This window comes from Lissotriton vulgaris, chromosome 11 (assembly GCF_964263255.1).
Source record: "Lissotriton vulgaris chromosome 11, aLisVul1.2, whole genome shotgun sequence".
NCBI classification, from domain to species: domain Eukaryota; kingdom Metazoa; phylum Chordata; class Amphibia; order Caudata; family Salamandridae; genus Lissotriton; species Lissotriton vulgaris.
This window is the reverse complement of record NC_141699.1, coordinates 395,784,107-395,805,301: the sequence shown is the minus strand read 5'-3', so window position 1 is coordinate 395,805,301 and position 21,195 is coordinate 395,784,107.

Here is a 21,195-nt window from a genome sequence, read left to right as displayed (position 1 = left end):
AATTTGTGATTCCTTTTTTTGCGCGGCTTTTTTCCATTCATACATCCCACTTAGCTAAATTGCGATCGCAAACGCCGAAATTCTGGGAATTTCGGCATTTGCAATCACAATTTTGAATTATACATATGGCCCTGTGTCACGTATCCAATAAATACAATAATCTAGTACTCCTTCTATGCATATTAATTTAAAACCCTTATAGGCCTATATAGGTTCTCAATCATATGATTCATGTAAAAATGGCATAATGACACTTTTATAATGCCAGTCTTGTCAAATAATGTGTGAATTTGTCACAAATCAATTGCATACAGTAATCTATAACTCCTTCTGTGCATATTACATTAAAAACCCTATGGGCACATACAGGTTCTCAATCATATGATTCGTGTAAAAATGGCACAATAACACTTTTATAATGCCAGTCTTGTCAAATAATGTGTGACTTTGTCACATATCCATTAAATACAGTAAACTATAACTCCTTCTGTGCAAATTAAATGAAATCCCTTATAGGCACATACAGGTTTTCAATCATATGATTCATGTAAAAATGTCATAATAAAACTTTTATAATGTCAGTCTTTTCAAATAATGTGTGACTTTGTCACATATCCAATAAAGACAGTAATCTATAACTCCTTCTGTGCATATTAAATTAAACTCCTTATGGGCACATACAGGTTCTCAAACATATGATTAATTTAAAAATGGCATAACACTTTTATAATGCTAGCCTTGTGCAATAATGTGTGACTGTGTCACTTATTCAATGAGATACTTACTACTGCCTGTATAATCTTGCTATATGATGCTGGAGAAAGTTTCAACACAACCATACAGGAAAGTCAATAATAAGCATTGATTTATCTAAGGGTATTTGCATCTAACTACATTTTATCATGAACCATTCACGTAATCTCAATATCAGATATGCATTTCATTATGATATCGACTGTATATATTTAAATTATCATCACAGTACACATGAATAATTAGTCAATTATTACAAACAAGATCCAGGGCCATATGTAGGTAATCTACATTTACAGATTCTAAAATACTGAATTTTACTGATTCAGTATTTTAGAATCGGTAAATGCTATGTAGGAAAAAGTTCTGTAAATTTTACCGAATCGGTAAATTGCGGTAATTACCGATTCCTTAAATTACCGTTCGGTAAATTACCGAATCCTTAAACGTGCCTCCTACATCTCAAATGCCCAATACCGGTCGGTAACGGCCGAAATTCGGTAATTTCGGTCGTTACCGACCGGTATTGGGCTACCTACATCTGGCCCTCAGTGCCTACATAAGTAATATTGAAATACTTTCACATATTGAAACAGACAATGCTTAGTAACTTGTATTATATGACACAATAGTTATACTAAAGTCTTGAATCGTTTTTAGCACTTTCGTTTATTTATGGTACCAATGTGGGTCCCAGAGACCGACTTAATTAAATCCGTTCTGTATATGCCGTGCAAGTTAATGGAGTACCATATTAATAATCTATCCTGCATAGATGAGCAAAAATAACAGAAATAAGGCCTTCGCTGAATGAAACTTCATAACACAGGTTTTATATTGTTGTTGCAGTGTGTTATCTAATCTAATGACTGTCTTTATAAAAATTTGATTATCCTAAATACATATTGGTTTCTCTAACGTTCTTAGTGACAGTAGCAACTGAGAACAGACAAAAATAAATCCGGGTTTACATAGGTTTGATTGAACGGTTATAAATGAACATTAGAAAAACAAAATTAGTTGTTAAATATGTTGGGTTGTACAGTGATAACATTGGATTATAAAAAACAAAATTAAATTGTAATAAATAGGTTGGGTTTGATTAGTTAAACGGGGACTGGTAAAATAAAAGAATGTTTTAAATAGACTGGGTTGACCAGTTATAACTCGGAATTCGAAGAAAAAATCCTGTACATAGGATGTATTGACCAGCTGCAAATGGGGACTAGGATTAATATCTATACTACTATTATAAAGGAAGAACTTTGAACCTTTGAGGCGGGTAAAATCGGGAACCATAGCGCCAATCCACACACCCGATACATCGTTGTAATCGTCAGGGTGTGCAGATGGACATAGGCTATATAAACTTATTAAATATACGTTTTTAAAAAAAATTACCGATAAAAAAGTAGTCCCTTGGAAGAAGCGCCGGCCGCGACGTGCGTGCCCGACGTGAGGAGTCCGGGCAGGAGCGGCGTCCAGGAGCGCAAGGAGGAGCGGCGGACATGGTGCGGGGAGGAGCAGTGAGGAGCGGCAGACAGGCGGTGAGGAGCGGCGGATAGGCGGGGAGGAGCGGTGAGCGGCAGATGAAGTAGGTTATTTATTTATTTATTTAGGAGCGGTGAGCGGCAGAAAAATGAAGCAAAAATGAAAATCAAGAGCAAGAGGAAGCAAATGGAGCATTACAAAAGTGAGCCAACGGTGCATTACAGGAGGAAAAAGTTACGTCTGCAGGTTACAAAAGCGTACATCGTGAGCAAGAGGAAGCAAACTGAGCATTACAAAAGTGAGCCAAAAGGTGCATTACAGGAGGAAAAAGATATGTGTGAAGGTTACAAAAGCGTAGAAAGTAAACATAGAAGTATAGGAGGAAAAGGTGACGTGTGCAGGTAGCAAGAGGAAGCAAACGGAGCATTACAAAAGTGAGCCAAACGGTGCATTACAGGAGGAAAAAGTTACATGTGCAGGTTACAAAAGCATGGAAAGTAAACATAGAGGTATAGGAGGAAAGAGTGACGTTTGCAGGTAGCAAGAGGAAGCAAACGGAGCATTAAAAAAGTGAGCCAAACGTTGCATTACAGGAGGAAAAAGTTACGTGTGCAGGTTACAAAAGCGTACAAAGTAAACATAGAGGTATAATACTGCAATATATGGAGGAAGGCTCCGGGGGACCCACGGACAACGTCGGGGCGGCGGGGGCCCTGAAGCCTAATTGCTCCCGGGCAAGGTCGGGTCGGGCTGCTAGTATATTATATTTTGAGAGTTTTAAAGCTCCTGCTGTTTACCTTCACTCTGGGAAAGTTATTGGTATTTTATAGAAGTGAGCCAGAGATTCCCTGACCTAAGAAAGTCATGAAGGTGCTTCTGTGTGGATTTTTATAGTGCAGTTCAAAGTGAGCTTCACCTAAAGTATTTTACTTCTATTGGGAGTGGCGGCTGCCACCAGCCTAAAGTGGTAGGGCAGCACAGGGGATTGGGTGGGAAGGAATACAAAAAAAAATTCGACTTCGCTGCTGCTCCCGCTTCCTCTGCACAGCCCCCTCCCAATCCAGACGCTGCTCTCATGCTAAGAGAGCAGCACTGGGATTGGCCTGAGCGGGCTGGTCTGACGCTTGCTCAGGTACAAGGAGTCTGTGCTAATTCTCCACCCAGCTGTAGAATACAGCTAGATTAGAGAAATCTAAGTCCGCATGTCTGTTTGGCTGGCCAAAGGCGGCCGGGCAAACCGACATGTACACTAACAGCACCGCCCCCCCACCACTCCTTTCTGTTGTGGCCCTGCCCTGTCCCGTCCTAGACTCATTGACTTTGCGGCTCAGAGTAAAGTGATAAATAAAATGGTAATAACACTGTATTATTATCATTTTATTTATCTGCTGTCTCTGAGGAGTCGGCGACGCTCCTTCGCCATTACGGAGGAGCAACCCCTGTCTATCGGTCCTTAATGTTGAAATGTTATATGAAAAATAAAGCATTGACTGGACAATGATTTATTAAAAACGGTGATATGCTGAGTTCTGAGTGTCTATCATTCATTACCTCCTTGTGTAAGCCCTGGGCTGCTCTGCCTCGCTATTTTGAGGGGCAGGTGCTAAAGAGGTGTACTTGATATTCAGTTTGAAGTCCAATAGTAATATGATTCTAGGACACCAAGTGTTATAACTGGGGCCAGGTAACCCCTGATTTCTCTTGAGTCAAAGGATTTCATTGCTTTATCAGCAGTGGCAGCTGCTACTTAACGCCTTAACTGCAGCGGTTTTTCCACCGCGGTGCGGGTGTTCTTAAGGGTGGGCGGGGCTACGTCGGCCTTTGGCCGACGGCAGCACTAGGGAGGTGGCCAACGGCAGCACGGAACGGGTTAATGGCAGTGGGGGTAGAGGGAGGCAGGGGGAAGGGAATAAAAAAGAAAATTAAAAAATCACTTACCTTCAGGCCTGCTGCCGCCTCTCGGTCCTCTTCAACTCTTTAGTCGACTGCAGTATTCTAGGGTAAGGAAGCACACAGGCTCCCCTAGCCAATAACGACGCAGCGTTACAGCAGCGTTGTAATTGGTCTGATCGCCGTGGTTCAGCGCTCAGAGAGGAACTGGGAGGCTGTCCATGTTCTCCACCCAGGCTGTACAATACAGCAGGTGGAGAACATGCAAAGTGCTCATGACTGTTTGGCAGAGAGAAGACAGCCGGCCAAAACGTTATGTGTCGCACTTAAGATAGTGCTCACTACTCCTTCCCCTGCTCCTCTGACACAGCCCGGCCAAGCTCAGCCCCTAACCATCTGACCCACGAGGGAAAAATTAAGTGACAATAACAAAGCTTCATTATAATTTTATTTATCGTTTTTGACCTGATCACCGAGCAGTGGGGCAAAGGAGCTGCCGCTGCATCAGTTCACCACATCCCAAGCAATGGATTTATGATTCTAGGATTTCAATAGGTCCATATTGTGCATACTTTATCAGACTGCCTGTTCTTTGAAACTGGTAACAAGATGGTTTCTACGTACGTTTAAATAGTTCTTGTGAGTAGAAGTTTCCACTGGGGCATTTTATCATTTGATTATATCTCAAACTCACCTGGAGAAATTGAACCATCATGTTGTCCAAAGAGACTCACGGTTTGTCGAGTCCACTGGGGGAAGACCACAGCAGCGGCTGCAAACTGTCAAAGAGGGTCAGGTGGCACAGTGCATACACCATGCAAGGACTTCTGTCCCTACAGACAGCTTCAATCTTTTTGGACAAACTTTCCTATCTATCAGACACGGCTAAAGAAGAGAATATGAAGGGTGCTTTGAGTCTGAAAAGCAAGGTGGGGAAGCACAGCTTTCTCGAGCTTGTAAACTGCAGTTGCCTTATCAGAGACCTAGCCATGATCATGCAGCCCCTCTAGGGTTTCACCGCAGAACACACTGCATGGATCTGGATGCAGGAACACCAGCCTGATAAAAGAACCAGCTTGCATAGGACTTCAGTCTGCAGTGATCGCTGAACAAGGGATCAACAACATTGTATTCGCACCAGTTGCACTGCCTCTTTGGTTGAAAGGGCTGTCGCAGCAGAATCCCACTCTAGGGGCTCCTACACACCCACCATAGGCCCTCTAACCTACAACCACTCTTTGACCAAAGGCCACACATGATTGTCCATGTCAATGGCACAGCAATGAAAGATGACCAGCAGAGTACAGGAAATGTCTTATTATTTAAAGAGCACAATACCTGTTGATGGTGCTGGCTGTTTCCATTTGTGATGTCGATGACCAATATGTACTCTGGCCAAAGAAAGGAGGTGGCGCATCACCCATGACTAGTAGTCATAGTGGGTCACACATGACTAACACAAATGAACACAGGAAAATTGCAGTAGTATGTGTTATGTTATGTTACAAATATTTGATAAAGCGCGACGTTCACCTGAGAGGTATCTTGATGCTATGAAATTCGCTGCCATTTCAGGTATAGTGGCACAGCAGCCCTACCACCAGGCGATGGGTGAGGAGCCAAGCATGTGATGGTACTGAGTAGGCACTGTGGGGATAGAAGTCTCCATTAGTTGCAGTGGGATGCTGTGTGGAAGCACATTGCCACGTGTGTGCACAGGTGTAAGATAAGCTGTATAACTCTTTATGTAACTCCTCTTCCAACAGCCATCTTATACCTTTATTTGTTGTTTTAGCACTTATATAGTGACATAGGTTCCATTGCAGCCTGGTACCTGAGGGCCTCATTTATGAAAAGTGTTGCATCGCTGGGGAAGAACAGCGATGCAACACTTTTCATACTGCTATCCTTGTGACATCATGGATGTGCTGTATTTACACTGCGGTGCTCCATGTCACAAGGATTGCCCAGATACGTCTGGAATCCTGATGTATCTGGTGGCGCAGTAATGATGCATTGCTGTAGTGTGTCGGTAAACAGACATAACTCCAGCAATGTGTCATTACACATGGGGAGAGTCCCATGTAAAAAGCCCTGCGTCCCTCCTTATGTCAGCTTGAAGCAGGCGTAAGGATTATGACGGAGTCAAGTTGTCAGAGTTCTTCCTTGACAAAGGCCAACAATACAACAACTTTTTGCAGAGCAATCTTTTTAGCAAATCCTCTTGATAGTAAATCCCATAATTGAACCAGGTACCACTGCATCCCCATTATGGAAAAGTACACCTCATCATCATGAAAAAAGTGACGCTTTTCAAACTCAATCTCAAGATATATACTTCTGTATATACTATTGTCCCTGTCAAAAATCCTCATCTGTATTTACCTTCATTCTGGCCCAATCAATAGATGTAGGCTCCCTTGCTCCACAGCACCTTTAATGAGGAACCTACCCAACCATAGGCTCCGCAGAACAACCAGCAACAATAAATATTAAAAGAAGTAACAGCAATAACAAATCAGGGTTCACAAAGGGGCATATTTAAAATCCCTGTGCACCGCTGGAACATCAATTCTTGTGATGTTCCGGTGGCACACAGGGCTTGCCATATCTACAAGGCCACCTAAAGCCACCCTATGTGGCTTTTCATGGCCTTGTAGATATGGAGTAAGGCAAAGCCGCACATGTCGCTGCCTTGGCTTACTCTGCGGCAAAGAGGCGTTCCATTGGTGTTACTGTGGGTGTTCCCAGGCAACAACCATGGACTTTGATGCTGCTCCAGATTTACAATATCTCATAAACCTGGGGCAGCACCAAAACCTTGCGCCCCCCTAGAGCAGGCGTATTGAGGAGAAATGTTTACTTTGTCCTCGTTCTTTTCTATTTCTACATGTGCTGCCTTCAGCAACACACATGGAATGAGGAGAACACCTCTCATTATTGTTTTTGTTCAGGAAAGTCTCCCTTCTTGCACAAAAACAATTCTGCCGGGGGAGGAGCCAAGCTCGACAACGAGATGGTCGCACGTTAGCTCGGCTCCGCCGTCCTGCCTGCTTATATTCTAAAATCCTGTCGCTCATCCTGCCCAAGACGGACTATAACTTACATGCATAGCTTTGCAGTCACTCACCGTCCATCCTGGTGGGTCCGGTGTTCGGTGGATCCACAGCGGCGTCCTCCCGGAAAGTGCGGCCTCCCCGGGATTGAGACCGGGGCCTCACCTTCAGCTAGTTGCCGGCGAGACGGTGTCGGCGGCGGCCTCGGGTGGAGGTCGGGGGCCGGCCGGAAGATGCCGATGTGCGAAGAGCCCTGAAGGCAAACGAACGTGCCTGGGTCACCCGTCCGGTGCTCCAGAGGTGGTGTGCAGCAAGTTGTGGGTTGGGGACGCCGTGTTTGGTGGCTCCCCCCTTTGTTGCCGTCCGACTGCACCGGGCTCCTCCACTTGGTGGCGAAGAGGGATTTTGGCTGAGTGGTGCCGCCGCCGGATCCCCCTCTTATGTGGTCACCATTTCAGCGCTGTGGGTGCCGCTTTCGCGCTTGAGGGGGGTCCACCCGGGGCTCTGCTGTTGAGCTCGCCCCTGAAGACGACTCCGAAGAGACGGCGTAGTCGTCGCAAAATGGTGGCTGCTGCCATGTCCTGTGCAGGATCCCAGGATGACGATCTCTTGCCCTTGTGCTCCGCTTGGGCCTGTGCTGGTGTGCTCGAGCCCACGATTGGCGATGTTCTGCAGGCTCTGAAGACTTGGAGGTTGACCATGATCCGGGACTCCTGTGTGCGGGGGGAAGTAATGGCCGCCATTGCTCCCGAGTCAGCTATTGAGGACGCGGATGGGCCCGGCGAGGTCGTTGATTGTTCCCTGCCATCTGGTTGGGGTGGCGATGGTCCGAGACATGAGCGAGTGGAACCGCTGGGGTTCATTGACACTGGTATGTACGGCTGCTGTGAACTATTTCTGCATTGCCCTCTGAAGAGGGGGTTCTATTGGCTGTTTCCATTGATAGTCCAGCAACTTTTCCAAGGCCTTTTCTCATCGCCATGTCCTATGCCCACTGGATCTACGCACATTGCGACGTTGGCTAAGAAAGGACTGGGATGAACCTGATCCTTACTTCGGAGGACTATTAATCGTTGAATGGAGCTATGGACTGCCCTACATTGTGAGACTTTGTTGATTCCTTCGTATTTACGAATTACTGAACATTTGCCAGTTTCGTTTTGGGCCAAGCTCATGGCGTGTGTGTGTGGGCGGGGGGCGGGGGCCGTACCACTTGCTAATGGTCCCTCTCCCCAGGCTTTTATTTTTTCTCTTTTTCTCCTTCCGTTTCTCTATATTCTCTAATTGTAGCCTTCTGCAGGGGTGCAGGGTGGGACGGGTGGAGTAGGGTCTATTAGGTTGTTCTTTGTTTCTATGGCTCTTTTGTGTCCTTTTCTTGGGTCTCCGCGACTGTGCGTAACCCCGCGGGGTGAGTTACTGTGAGGGGAGGAATATGTTTCTCATGTAATATGGTACCGATGCCACTGTTTCTCCTGAATTAATCGATCCGCCCCCAAGCACGTTCGCCATTTGTATTATTGCTCGACAATACCACTGTGGGGCGAGTACAGTAACACGGAGTCTCCCTACCTCTTTTTTCTTTTTAGTATTTTTTGTTTTCTTATTTCTTGGGTTGGGATGTATAGTGATTGCAACTGATCTGTTTCTCTGATGGCGTTTTATTATTGCGTAATCGCTGCTCAGTTTGTCTCTGGGTACATGTGGTCGGGCGGGGATACTACCATTGGGGAACAATAAGCGAACCTACGTTTTGTACTTTCTGATTATCGCTTTTTGGCTGTACTGTACTGTAACAGTTGAACTATTCCCCGCCACGTACACCAGGTTGCTACCTATACAACTGATCCTTTATTCTTTGATACATAAAATTAACCTCCTTAAATCCTATGTCGCGTGGTTCTAGTTAGTTAACAATAATGACTTACAGCGTCAGGTGATATAGTCTAACCACTCTGTGCCTTTAATTGATGATGGTGCTTTCCAGTCTTGTTCCGTGGCCGGCCTCCGGGTTGTAGGCCCGTATTTGTACGCATCCATTTCTTCAAATAAAGGTTTTCAAAAATTAAAAAAAAAAAAACAATTCTGCCAACAACACAGACACACTGTGCACCATGATGCAATGGTGCCTGTGTTGACACTCAGTTGCAAATTCTGCACCGGTGCAGGCAGAAAGGACAGTAATGCACTGTATCTTGTAAATGCGGTGCAGTCTTGCCCTTTACAATTGGTATAGCAAAATGACATGCGGCGCTGCCCTACATTGATTTTTTGTAAATATGGCCCATAGTGTTTATTACAATCCACTCTCCATCTCCCTAAACTCCTTATCCTCTCCTCCAAACATCCCCTACTGCTTCTGTCACAGTGCCAATCCTTAATAGATAAGCATCACATTTCCCAGCTACAACATAAGCAACTGAGAACTGGAAACTTTTGAACCATTTTCATATCTAAAAACTCATTCCCTCCACTTTAAACCACAGTGAACTTGACTTTCCCAGCAATTCACTGGGCTTAAACTCACCACCAGTTAACACCTTAATAACACCAACCTACTTTTCCCCTGCTGGTCACTTTTTGATTTCCTTGCTCAAACTTCCACTCTCTCACTTTTTTCCACCACTTCATCCAGCACAGACCTCCCCCTTTTCCTACTCCCATTGACTCAGGCCCTCTAAATGCCACGAAAATCAAGCTATTGCTAATGAAAATAACACCACTTCCTTATTATCTCTACATATGTTGCAAACGACTGGAAACACCCGACGCAGTGAGGCCAGTGTTATTGTGCCCCTTGCCGTCTACCCTTCACCCATCACTCACCCCCACCCTTCTCCAATCCTCCTACTCATTTCCCCAGCAGACGGCATACAACCCCACAGGAGCTTACCATGAAATGTGATCCCTGTCATGCTTATCTGCTATTGTGACCATCCACAAACCTTTTTCAGTCATTAACATAAATAAATGTCGGCGATGCACACGGCAAGTAGTCTCTAAAGTACGTCTGTGTGTTGTTGATGACATTCTACCCAAGCCTTCTAGTAGGCTTTTTTGTTGACATTGTCAAAGAAACTTCACTCAACTCAATCAATCTCCTCCTCTTATTCTCCATTGCTCCTCTGGTATTGCTGTATCGTCCGAATCTGCTCTTGGCGCAAGACCACAGAATCTCTTCCACTGTAACCAAGAAAACGCATTGCCCTTGCCATTATCAACTAGGGGAACATGGCATGCTCTGAACACAATGTTATGGTACATTCAGCCCAGCCCACTCTCAGAAACTGCAAGACTGCCTGTTCACAATATGTGCCACTGACATGTAGTTCACATTAAACTTTCTTGTTCTGAAAGTAGTTGCCCACAAAACACTAGAGCCACAACCAAACAGAAAACTCCAACTAGCCATTGCTGAGACCTTATCTCCTTCAGGCTTCTTGCCACTGTCCAGCACTAGGGGTGGCCAATAAATTCCGCTCCTCCAGTGGAGATGGCAGAATTCTGTCCACTCCATGTTATGATTGTAACATTGGGTTCCGGCCAAATGCCACCAACTACTGTGTGTTCCAGTTTTTGTTCGTGTGACTCACTAATGATAAGTTGGTGAGCGAGTTTTTGTGTCCCCTAGTGCAATTTTCAGTTAATAGGATGGCATCCAGCAAGATTTTCCCAGCATGTACAGTTTTGACCTTTCATGGTCAGAAAGTTGCAGCTGAAGTAGAAAATCTACTCGAGCAGCAGCAAACTCAACTCGAGAAGCAGCACCCTCTTGCACTCCGTGTACTGCCATTTGCTCTGATTTTTCATCGCAGAACAAACTCACAGTGCTAAATATTCGCTTGCCAGCACAACGTGCCCAATTCCGCCCATTCATGGAACTCGGTAGAATCTCGTGGAGTTTTCATGTAACTCCATGGAATTCTTACCCTACTCAGTACACCAACTCCCTAGCAAAAACATGCCAAAACCTCCTACTTGCACTGCATCTGAAAAAATCAGGATGGATGATTCACATACTTTACTAGCCACCACAGAGGTATGCCATTAAACTTCTCCAATTATACTTTACATACCTCAGGTCTGCTCTCATTCCCACCAACAGTTGAATCCTGGGATGTTGTTAGCCGTGCCCTGACAATGCCAGACCCAATCTGCTACAAAAAGTCTTCCTTACACCGACTTTTCTCCATGTAAAATTAAAATGCCCCAACAAGCCCTGAATGTTATGCACCTGTAACCTGCTCTTTGCCAGAATTGTGTCTAACGATTGAAACAGAACTCTCTTCTTGTCTCCTGTCAACACACCTCCATCCTAACAGAGTCAGTCTCACTACCTAGAAATGTCAGAGGCATGCTTGGCACATCAGTTTTTTCTTGTGCCAACAGAATCCTCCAAATTCAACATCAATTCCTGAAAACCATGCAGTAGTACCTGGAAGTAAGTGGGTTTGACAGACCCCACAGAATGGGAACTCATCTAAGTAATGTGTAACTAATGAAATTCCATAGGTAAATGTAAACAACAATTTCAAAAAGGAACTGAACTTTTCAAACAAAGCACAATAAAATGAACAACTCATTGGTAAAGTCTTATCTACAAACAATTTACCATCAAACTGCATTCCCAAGAATTTTAAATCCCCTGGATTCAGCAGCAAAGGTTTAATCGCTTTTTGCCATGTACACACCCACTCCTGCCTTCTTAACAAGCTCTATGGCATTTTCTGTTGATATGTACTTAACAGAACTCAGCTCCTGTGATAACAATATATTTTCACAGACTGTCCTTCATGCCAAGATATAGATTGTATCAGTCTAAAGTCACCTTTTCCTTCTTTGGAACCACTTCTGTGGAGAACTAATCAAATTGTCCTTGAGCCAGGTATCAAGAGGACCATCCATCCTACCTTCATTTATCTCCTTCACAAGTTTATTTCGTACCACCTAAAGATGCTCTTTGGCTGAATGTACATTTTTGCCCATCTCCTCACCCTCGTAACTAAGTAGAAATCCAAAAGTAAAACCAGTCAACGACAATGCTGCATCATCATTTATCTTGCCATAAAACTGCTGCCAAAATCGAAAGTGCTCAATGTTAACTGGAGTGTAAATTTTTTTCCAGTTTGCCCTGTCTGCCCCTAGTCCCCTACCACTATGTCTCTGTGACTTTTGTTGCCATCTGTAGTGTAGTTCCTATATTCCCAATAGTCTCTGCACATTGGAATAATATATACTGTAGTTTAGACATAGGACTGAGGTCGACTAGGTCTCTACCGAATATATTAAACTTAATAGTGATTGCCAGGTAGCTAAGAGGTCACTAGAAACTTTCTCGAATAAACAAGAAGGGATTAGCTTCTGACAACGGCATAAACATGACAACTTTGTTTCCTAAGAATAAGAAATCAATCTCTAGAGTCGCGGAAACAATAGATAGCTATTTTACTCAGTCAACCGTGCATGCTTCGTTTCACCAGTGGTGCTGAGAAAATAGAGAGACGGGCGTTTTCAATAAAAGTATTTTTTGAACAGTCTTCTTTCTCAAGCATAAGAAATGTACTGCTACAATAGTAATACTGGTTATAAAGTACAAGGCATATAATACGAACAGTATTATAAAGTAGTACTGTAAAAGCATGATGTGGTTTCTAAGCCATAAGTTGCCTAAAATGTATAGAATACATACAGTGATAAAATGATGGCTAAAAGTACTCAACTGGTGCTTCTAAAATACGCCTACCCCGGTGTACCTAACCTAAGTCTAGTTTGAGGGAAGAAGTAAGTGAGGAGTAGCTTAAGTTTTAGTATTTCTCTGCCAAGAATCTATTCCAGGAATGCTCTAAGGGTCTAATCAGCTCCGTATCTTGGTTTTAGAATGAAGGAGGTCTTGTATCTCTCTCTCAGGACTCGATTTCCCAGATACCCGCAAAGGTAAGCCAGAAACACTGGAGCTGGATTTTTTGGCAAGAGAAAAGACAGCATCTCTCAGTGCGTCAGCTGGAGGGTCGGCTTCCTTCGGCACTTGCTGCTGCAGGGCGTCGGGCAAGTAGTTAGTCGATGTGGGGTGTGGGATTCGGCGGGCCGGAATAACAGGCGGGGAGGCCAGATATAGTGCGCTATGTTTAGCGAGTTTTATTGTAGATACAGGTAGGTGTGGCTTATATGTCTCTGAACAAAAGGGGATCGATGGAGTTCTCCTGGGGAAGTCCGAGGTAGAGAAGACGTCCGGTCGGTGAGGGAAGGGAAGGGCTCCGGCTGCTGGGCTGGTGTCCTCCGGATGGTGTAAGGCTTCCCTCTCTGTAATGCCGTTGGGTCTTTGACTTCCGTTGGTGAGCCTCGGAGGTTTGGGGCGAGAGAAAAAATAGAGGACCGTTAGTCTTTCACTCCTCTCGGTCTGTACAACTATCACCGACACCAAGGGGTGGGGATACAGAAAGTGGATAGTGAGGGACGGGTAAGACGGGGAGGTGAAAGAGGCCGACAAATAGGAGGGGAGACCAAGGGTCGACAGGGTGCTCGATGTGTAGGGAGGTGGGGGTCTATCTATAGATATATATATACAGTGCTCTCGTGCTCAAGTAGGTGCAGCGCTATATTATTTACACTTAATTACAACTATCTACAAACGGCACACGGAGATGGATGACGGTTACTCACGTGGCCCGCCGCAACTCCCTGGTGAGTTGCGGCCGCTCTCCAGCCACCTCCTGAGGACTCCACCAGTCCTCAGACCACACGTCGCCGTCGGCGTCCTCCTCCACTTCTTCCGGTTGGATCTCCGACTCCTCGTCTCTCTCTCTCAGCTCCGGTTCCTTCCTTGCTGCCTCCTGCCACAAGTCCGCGGGTTGGAACCCCCTTCGTTGTGGTTCGCTGGTTTTTATATCTTCCGGGATGTAGTCGGGGGCGGGACTTCCGGGTTCATGTAGAACTGCATCCGGGTGTCCGTCTTCCGGTTTCTGACCTCGGTAACCCTGCAGTGGGAGAGATAGAGAAGAAGTCCTATGGAGAGGGAACAAGGCATCATCTATGTTAGACGGACCCCTCCCCGCGCGAGGATGCCGCTTCGCTACGGCAGGTACGGTGGCCTTTCCACATCCCCTTTCCCTAGCTGTCTTTCTTGTGGGGGTGGGAGAACAGGGAAAGCGAGAGAGGTAATCCGCATTTCCCTGTTCTGCCCCTTTCCTATGTTCAGTTGTGAACCTATAGGGCTGAAGGGAAAGGAACCACCTAAGGACACGGTCGTTGTGGCCTCGGTTGCGGGCCATCCACGCCAGAGGGGCATGGTCCGTGTAGAGCACGAATTCCCTCCCCTCTAGGTAATAACGGAGACTGTCCACTGCCCACTTTATAGCTAGCGCCTCCTTCTCTAACAGGCATAGTTCATTTCTCTGGGGTAGAGCTTCCTGCTTATGTACAGAATGGGCCTTTCATTCCCACTTGGGTCTCTCTGGGACAGGACGGCCCCCAACCCCTGATCGGAGGCATCCGTTTGGAGGATGAATGGTTGGCTATAGTCAGGGCTTACAAGGACTGGTCTGGATAGGAGGGCCTGTTTTAAAGCTTCGAAGGCCTGCAGTAAAGGCACTGAGGGACGTCTTAGGGCCTCTTCTGTTTTGGTACTTTTCTTTAGCAGATCTGTCAGGGGAACAGCTGTTTGGGAAAAGTTCGGTATGAACCGTCTGTAATACCCTAGAAGCCCCAGAAAGGCCCTGAGTTCTGTTTTGGTCTGAGGGAAGGGTATGGAGCGGATGGCCTCTATCTTGTTGTCTTGGGGTCGGATGAGACCTTCCCCTAAAAGATAGCCCAGGTACTTGACACTTTGTGCGGCCAAGGTTGTCTTGGCCGGGTTTATAGTAAACCCACTGTTGCCCAGAGCGGCCACCACCGCCCTGAGGTGTCCCAAATGTTGGTCCCAGGTATTGCTGTGGATCACTATATCATCCAAATAAGCCCCAGCATAGTGGGAGTGGGGCTGTAGGACCCTGTTCATGGCCCTCTGAAAAGTGGCAGGGGCGCCGTGTAAGCCGAAAGGCATTACTCTGAACTGAAACAAGCCCTCAGGGGTCGAGAAGGCAGTCTTCCGTTTGTCGTCATCCTTCAGGGGTATCTGCCAGTACCCCTTGCATAAGTCGAGCGTGCTAATGTATTTTGCGGCTCCTATTCTTTCCACCATCTCATCAACCCGTGGAAGGGGGTAGGAATCAAATCGTGAGACTTTGTTTACTGCTCGGAAGTCAATACAGAACCGCACCGAGCCGTCGGGTTTGGGGACCAGTACTATTGGAGAGTTCCAGCTGCTAACCGACGGCTCGATAATGCCCATCTGTAACATCTGTTCTGTTTCCTTCTTTATTATGTTTCTGCGTGCTTCCGGGACCCGATAAGGCCGTTGTCTCACAGTCACCCCCGGATCAGTCTGGATGGCGTGTTCCACTAGTGTTGTACGTCCTGGCAGGGAGGAGAAGACGTTCTGTACCGGGGACAACATGGTTTTTAGTTCTTCTGTCAATGATGGGGGTAGATCCGGATCTATGCAACCCTCAAAGGACATGGGGTTACGCACCGGTTCACCAGATAGGACAGGTCGGGGCCCCTCCCATTTCTTTAAGAGATTGATGTGGTAGATCTGCCGGACTCCTCGGGTAGGCTCGGTCTCTACTTCGTAGGTGACGGGGGTTACCTGACGAAGGACGGTGAATGGACCCTGCCATTGCCCTAGGAGCTTGTGGTCAGAGGAGGGTAGTAGTAACAACACCAGATCGCCAACAGCCAAGACCCTCTTCTTGGCTCCCTTATCGTACTGTTGTTTTTGGGAGGTTTGGGCCTTTTCCATGTGTTGCCGTACAATGTCCCGGACTTGGGTGAGATGGGTCTTTAGATTGTCCACATACTCGGGAAGGGGCCGGGTACGATCAGGTTCTGCCTCCCAAGCCTCGCGGGCCATATCTAGGAGGGTTCTGGGAGGTCTTCCATACAACAGTTCATATGGGGAATATCCGGTGCTACTTTGGGTTTTGCACCGGATAGCGAACAGTGCCAGGGGCAACATCTCTTCCCACCGCTTGCTTTCCAAATCCAATAGCTTTTTCAGAGTGGCTTTTAGGGTGGCGTTGTAGCGTTCCACTAACCCATCCGTCTGGGGGTGGTACGCTGAGGTTCTCAACTGCTTGATACCTAGCTGGGAGCATACCTGGCGCATCAAGGCGGACACGAATGGGGTTCCTTGGTCCGTTAAAATTTCTCGTGGAAATCCTACCCGTGAAAAGATAGAGACCAGGGCTTTCGCTATGTTCTGGGTGGTGGGATGTTTCAGGGCGACAGCTTCCGGGAAGCGCGTGGCATAGTCCACCACCACCAATGCATATCTACAACCGCTCCTGGAGGGCAACATGGGCCCGATAAGGTCCATTCCTACCCGGCTAAAGGGTATGTCTATGAGAGGGAGGGGCCGGAGGGGTGCCTTCGGGGGTCTGTAGCGGCTATTCCTTTGACAGATGGCACACTCCTTGCAATATTGTTTGATTTGGCTATACACTCCCAGCCAGTAGAACTTTTCGAGTATTGCCTGTCCTGTCTTCTCTTCCCCGAAGTGGCCGCCCAGGAGATGACTATGCGCAAGGAACAACACCTTGTCCCGGAATGGAACCGGAATAACTAACTGAGGAGGTTTCTGGGGGTCCGCTTTTCGATACAACAAGCCCCTAGACCGGAAGAAGTAGGGACCTACATGTAGTGGGTCCTCGTTGTCAAGGGCCTGCCCCCAGGCATTTTGCAGGATGGGATCTTCTTGCTGTGCAGCTCTAAATTCACGGTCCGTTTCCCAGGGATGCTGCGCCTCTTGTACTGGATATGCTTCTGTGTACCTCCTTCTTTCCTTTTTCTTTTGGTTTTTCGTTTTGGTCTGCTTCTCGGGAGAGGGACTCAAGGTGTGGTTTTGGGAAAAGGGGGCTTCCTTCCACCACTTTTCCAGGGAGTCGGTAGTGTCTCTTAGGAGAAGGGGAAGACCACTATAATCACTACCAAGAATGGCTTGTTCTGGCAAGTTAGGGATCAGTCCTACATTCAGGGTTCTTCCGTGGTCAGTACTGGTTTGTACCATGACTCGTGCTGTGGGATAGCATTTGGTGTCTCCATGTACGCACTTGATGGCTACTGACCCTGTGACAGGGCCGACGGGTTTCGGCATGTCCTGAGGTCGTACCACGCTGTGTCTACATCCAGTGTCGGCCAGCGCCATAAGGGGTTGGTTGTTGATTTTCACAGGACACCTAAACGGTGGGGGTGAGGCTCCTGCGGTGAGACACACATAATTCCGAGTCACCCCGATTTCCATAGGCTCCTCCTTCTGGGGGCAGTGACGGGCAATGTGTCCAAAACCACCGCAGTGGTAACATTGTGGTCCAGGTGGGTTTGGTCGAGGCATCATCGGATAGGGCACGAAAGGAGCAGGTTCTGCTTTTCGGGGAACGGGTGGCCGAGGGGGCCGGATGTGGCTTCCATGTGGGCCCCGAGGGAGGTGTTCTTCCTTGTTCTTCTGAACTTCTTGGGCTTTGCTGTAGGCACTGGCTATCTCGACTGCCCGTTCGAGCGTCAGGTGAGCATGCTGCCGCACCCATTTTTGGGTGCTCGGATGAAGGGAGGCGAGGAATTGTTCCAGGTTTATTTTAGCGACTATCTCCTCTTTAGTGGACGTAGTAGTTTTCAACCACCGGGATGTTAGGTCCTGAATGCGATAAGAGAGAGCCCGAGGAGTTTCTTGGGGCCCCTCTCGTACTTGTCGTAGGCGGATCCTATAGGATTCCTCGTCTATCCCCAGACGCTCGAGGATGCACTTTTTAATGTCGGCATACGGCGTCTGCCCCTGTATGTTGGCCTGTTGATAGGCTGATTGTAACTCCCCGGTCAGCAACGGACCCAAGTAATGACCCCAGCGATCTTCAGGCCAGTTGGCCGCTTGAGCCAGTCTTTCGAAATTCGTGAAAAAGAAGTCGGGGTCTTCCCCCGCGACATACTTTTGGAGGACGACCGACGGTAAGGGAGCCAGAGGCCTCTGCTGTCCCATTGCCTCCGTGAGCTTCCCTAGAGCCTGGTCCTGGGCAGTTCCTTGCCCTTTCAGGACGTCGTGGAGTTGGCCCCGGTCGTCCTCAGCGGTCTTCAGGAATCGTTCCATCATTTGTCCGAGCTGCTCCTGGCTTTCAGCCAGCTTCTTGACTGCGGCCTCCATGCCTCCGGGTGATCCCACTTCTGACACCACTTGTGGGGTGTGGGATTCGGCGGGCCGGAATAACAGGCGGGGAGGCCAGATATAGTGCGCTATGTTTAGCGAGTTTTATTGTAGATACAGGTAGGTGTGGCTTATATGTCTCTGAACAAAAGGGGATCGATGGAGTTCTCCTGGGGAAGTCCGAGGTAGAGAAGACGTCCGGTCGGTGAGGGAAGGGAAGGGCTCCGGCTGCTGGGCTGGTGTCCTCCGGATGGTATAAGGCTTCCCTCTCTGTAATGCCGTTGGGTCTTTGACTTCCGTTGGTGAGCCTCGGAGGTTTGGGGCGAGAGAAAAAATAGAGGACCGTTAGTCTTTCACTCCTCTCGGTCTGTACAACTATCACCGACACCAGGGGGTGGGGATACAGTAAGTGGATAGTGAGGGACGGGTAAGACGGGGAGGTGAAAGAGGCCGACAAATAGGAGGGGAGACCAAGGGTCGACAGGGTGCTCGATGTGTAGGGAGGTGGGGGTCTATCTATAGATATATATATACAGTGCTCTCGTGCTCAAGTAGGTGCAGCGCTATATTATTTACACTTAATTACAACTATCTACAAACGGCACACGGAGATGGATAACGGTTACTCACGTGGCCCGCCGCAACTCCCTGGTGAGTTGCGGCCGCACTCCAGCCACCTCCTGAGGACTCCACCAGTCCTCAGACCACACGTCGCCGTCGGCGTCCTCCTCCACTTCTTCCGGTTGGATCTCCGACTCCTCGTCTCTCTCTCTCAGCTCCGGTTCCTTCCTTGCTGCCTCCTGCCACAAGTCCGCGGGTTGGAACCCCCTTCGTTGTGGTTCGCTGGTTTTTATATCTTCCGGGATGTAGTCGGGGCGGGACTTCCGGGTTCATGTAGAACTGCATCCGGGTGTCCGTCTTCCGGTTTCTGACCTCGGTAACCCTGCAGTGGGAGAGATAGAGAAGAAGTCCTATGGAGAGGGAACAAGGCATCATCTATGTTAGACGGACCCCTCCCCGCGCGAGGATGCCGCTTCGCTACGGCAGGTACGGTGGCCTTTCCACAGTCGATCTGCTCCAAACCACTGTGTGTTTGTCTGGGCAAACCTAGGCATATTTATACCTTGAAGGTGCCAAGTTTGACGTATGATTGGACTTAATAACTTCACTCAAAGACTCAATTCTTTGAAAACTCCAGGATGTCTTGGATAAATCAATATTCAAGCAGGGGGAACTCCCTAGCTGCTGAAGGCGGGTTTTTCCAAGAAATCGTTGTTGATTCTCGGAACTTAGTGGAAGTAGCCATGCCGTATTTGGGCTGCAAGGCTCAGGCCAAATATGGTACTGATTTCTATGCCTATATAAGGATTGGATAATGTGTACCTATATAAGGGCATGAATCAGGAAAATTTACACTAGGGTCCTAGATTCATTTACAACACCCACTCCACGATCTTAAGTTCAATAAAGCTAAACGTATAAGCACTGAACATATCTAAAGCTAGTGTTTACAATCCCACCCCAAAATACATGAAAATGCACTTGAACTGGTTGTACACAAGAAAATGAGCATTTCTACAGTACACATTCAAGGAAGTGATGTTATTCTAAGCATAAAGAATTGTACATAAAATGCAAACTGAATGAATCATATAATTACATTTATGAAAATGGCTCTTAAATACAGAAAAAAGGTTGAGACCATTTCATAGCATGACATAGCCTATCAATTGTTGTAGTATTGAGGACAAGGCCAAATATTTTCTCTAGGAAGTGTTCAAAAAGAATTTCTTGTTCTCTAAGAATAGTTCTACTTTAAGCAGATTAGTCTGTGCCAAAAGGTTCAATGTTTTGGAGAGAAAAATTCAATTGGTTGTGAAAAAATCGAGTTCCAAAGTTAGAAGTCTTTGTTTTGAAAAAGTGAAGGCCGAATTTCAGAGTTCAGGGATCGCTGTGTGCATGAATCAAAAGTTATTCTCGGTGTCAGGAGAAAACATCAGATCGTCTAGGCTGGCAAATAAATCGTCTACCACAGTAGGTGAAAGTGGAACTATTTGATCAAGCAGATCAAATGTGCACAGATGAGAAGCATTGCCGTCAGCGCCAGGTGCCGCATTAGCAGTGCTCATATCAGATAGTACCCCTGTGCCTGTTGATCCTCGTATCTCACCCTCAGTTAGACTTACTGGTGAGACCTCAATGAATGCCGTCATCAGGATTGTTAGCCATTGGGGACAAAACAATGCATGAGTCGTTACCTGACCTAGCACGGCGTCGACATCCGATGGCAGGACTGATGGAGGTGTAAGACAGATCTCCAACACGCATTCCTCTCCGAAAAAGCAGACATCGTAGAATAGGTAAGATGCAATCTTGCCAGATTGGTCTGAACGATAGAAACCAGGTTGTGTTCAGATCTCTTAAACGAGCCAAGCCAAGATGTGTAATCCTCTCACGATACCTCATGGCAAGGAGGGCCCCTTCCATGTTGGTCTGGGTATCGTTGGTTGCCGGACTTGCCATATCGGAGCAGAAGGAATAAAAATAGAATTCCTGCTACGAGTCCCAAGATGAGAGGCAGACCGCCGAACACAGAGTGCACGAAATTTGGAAAAATGCCGAGGACTGCTTCAAATGGTGTTAACAGTCCTGAAAAAATTGTCTTAAATACATGTGCGATGCCACTGGTATCAGACATGTTTAAGATTTGACTTAAAAAAAATGAAAGATGGTGTGGCACACCTAAGTTCTAATGCAAGTTAAAACAAAGGTAATCCTAAA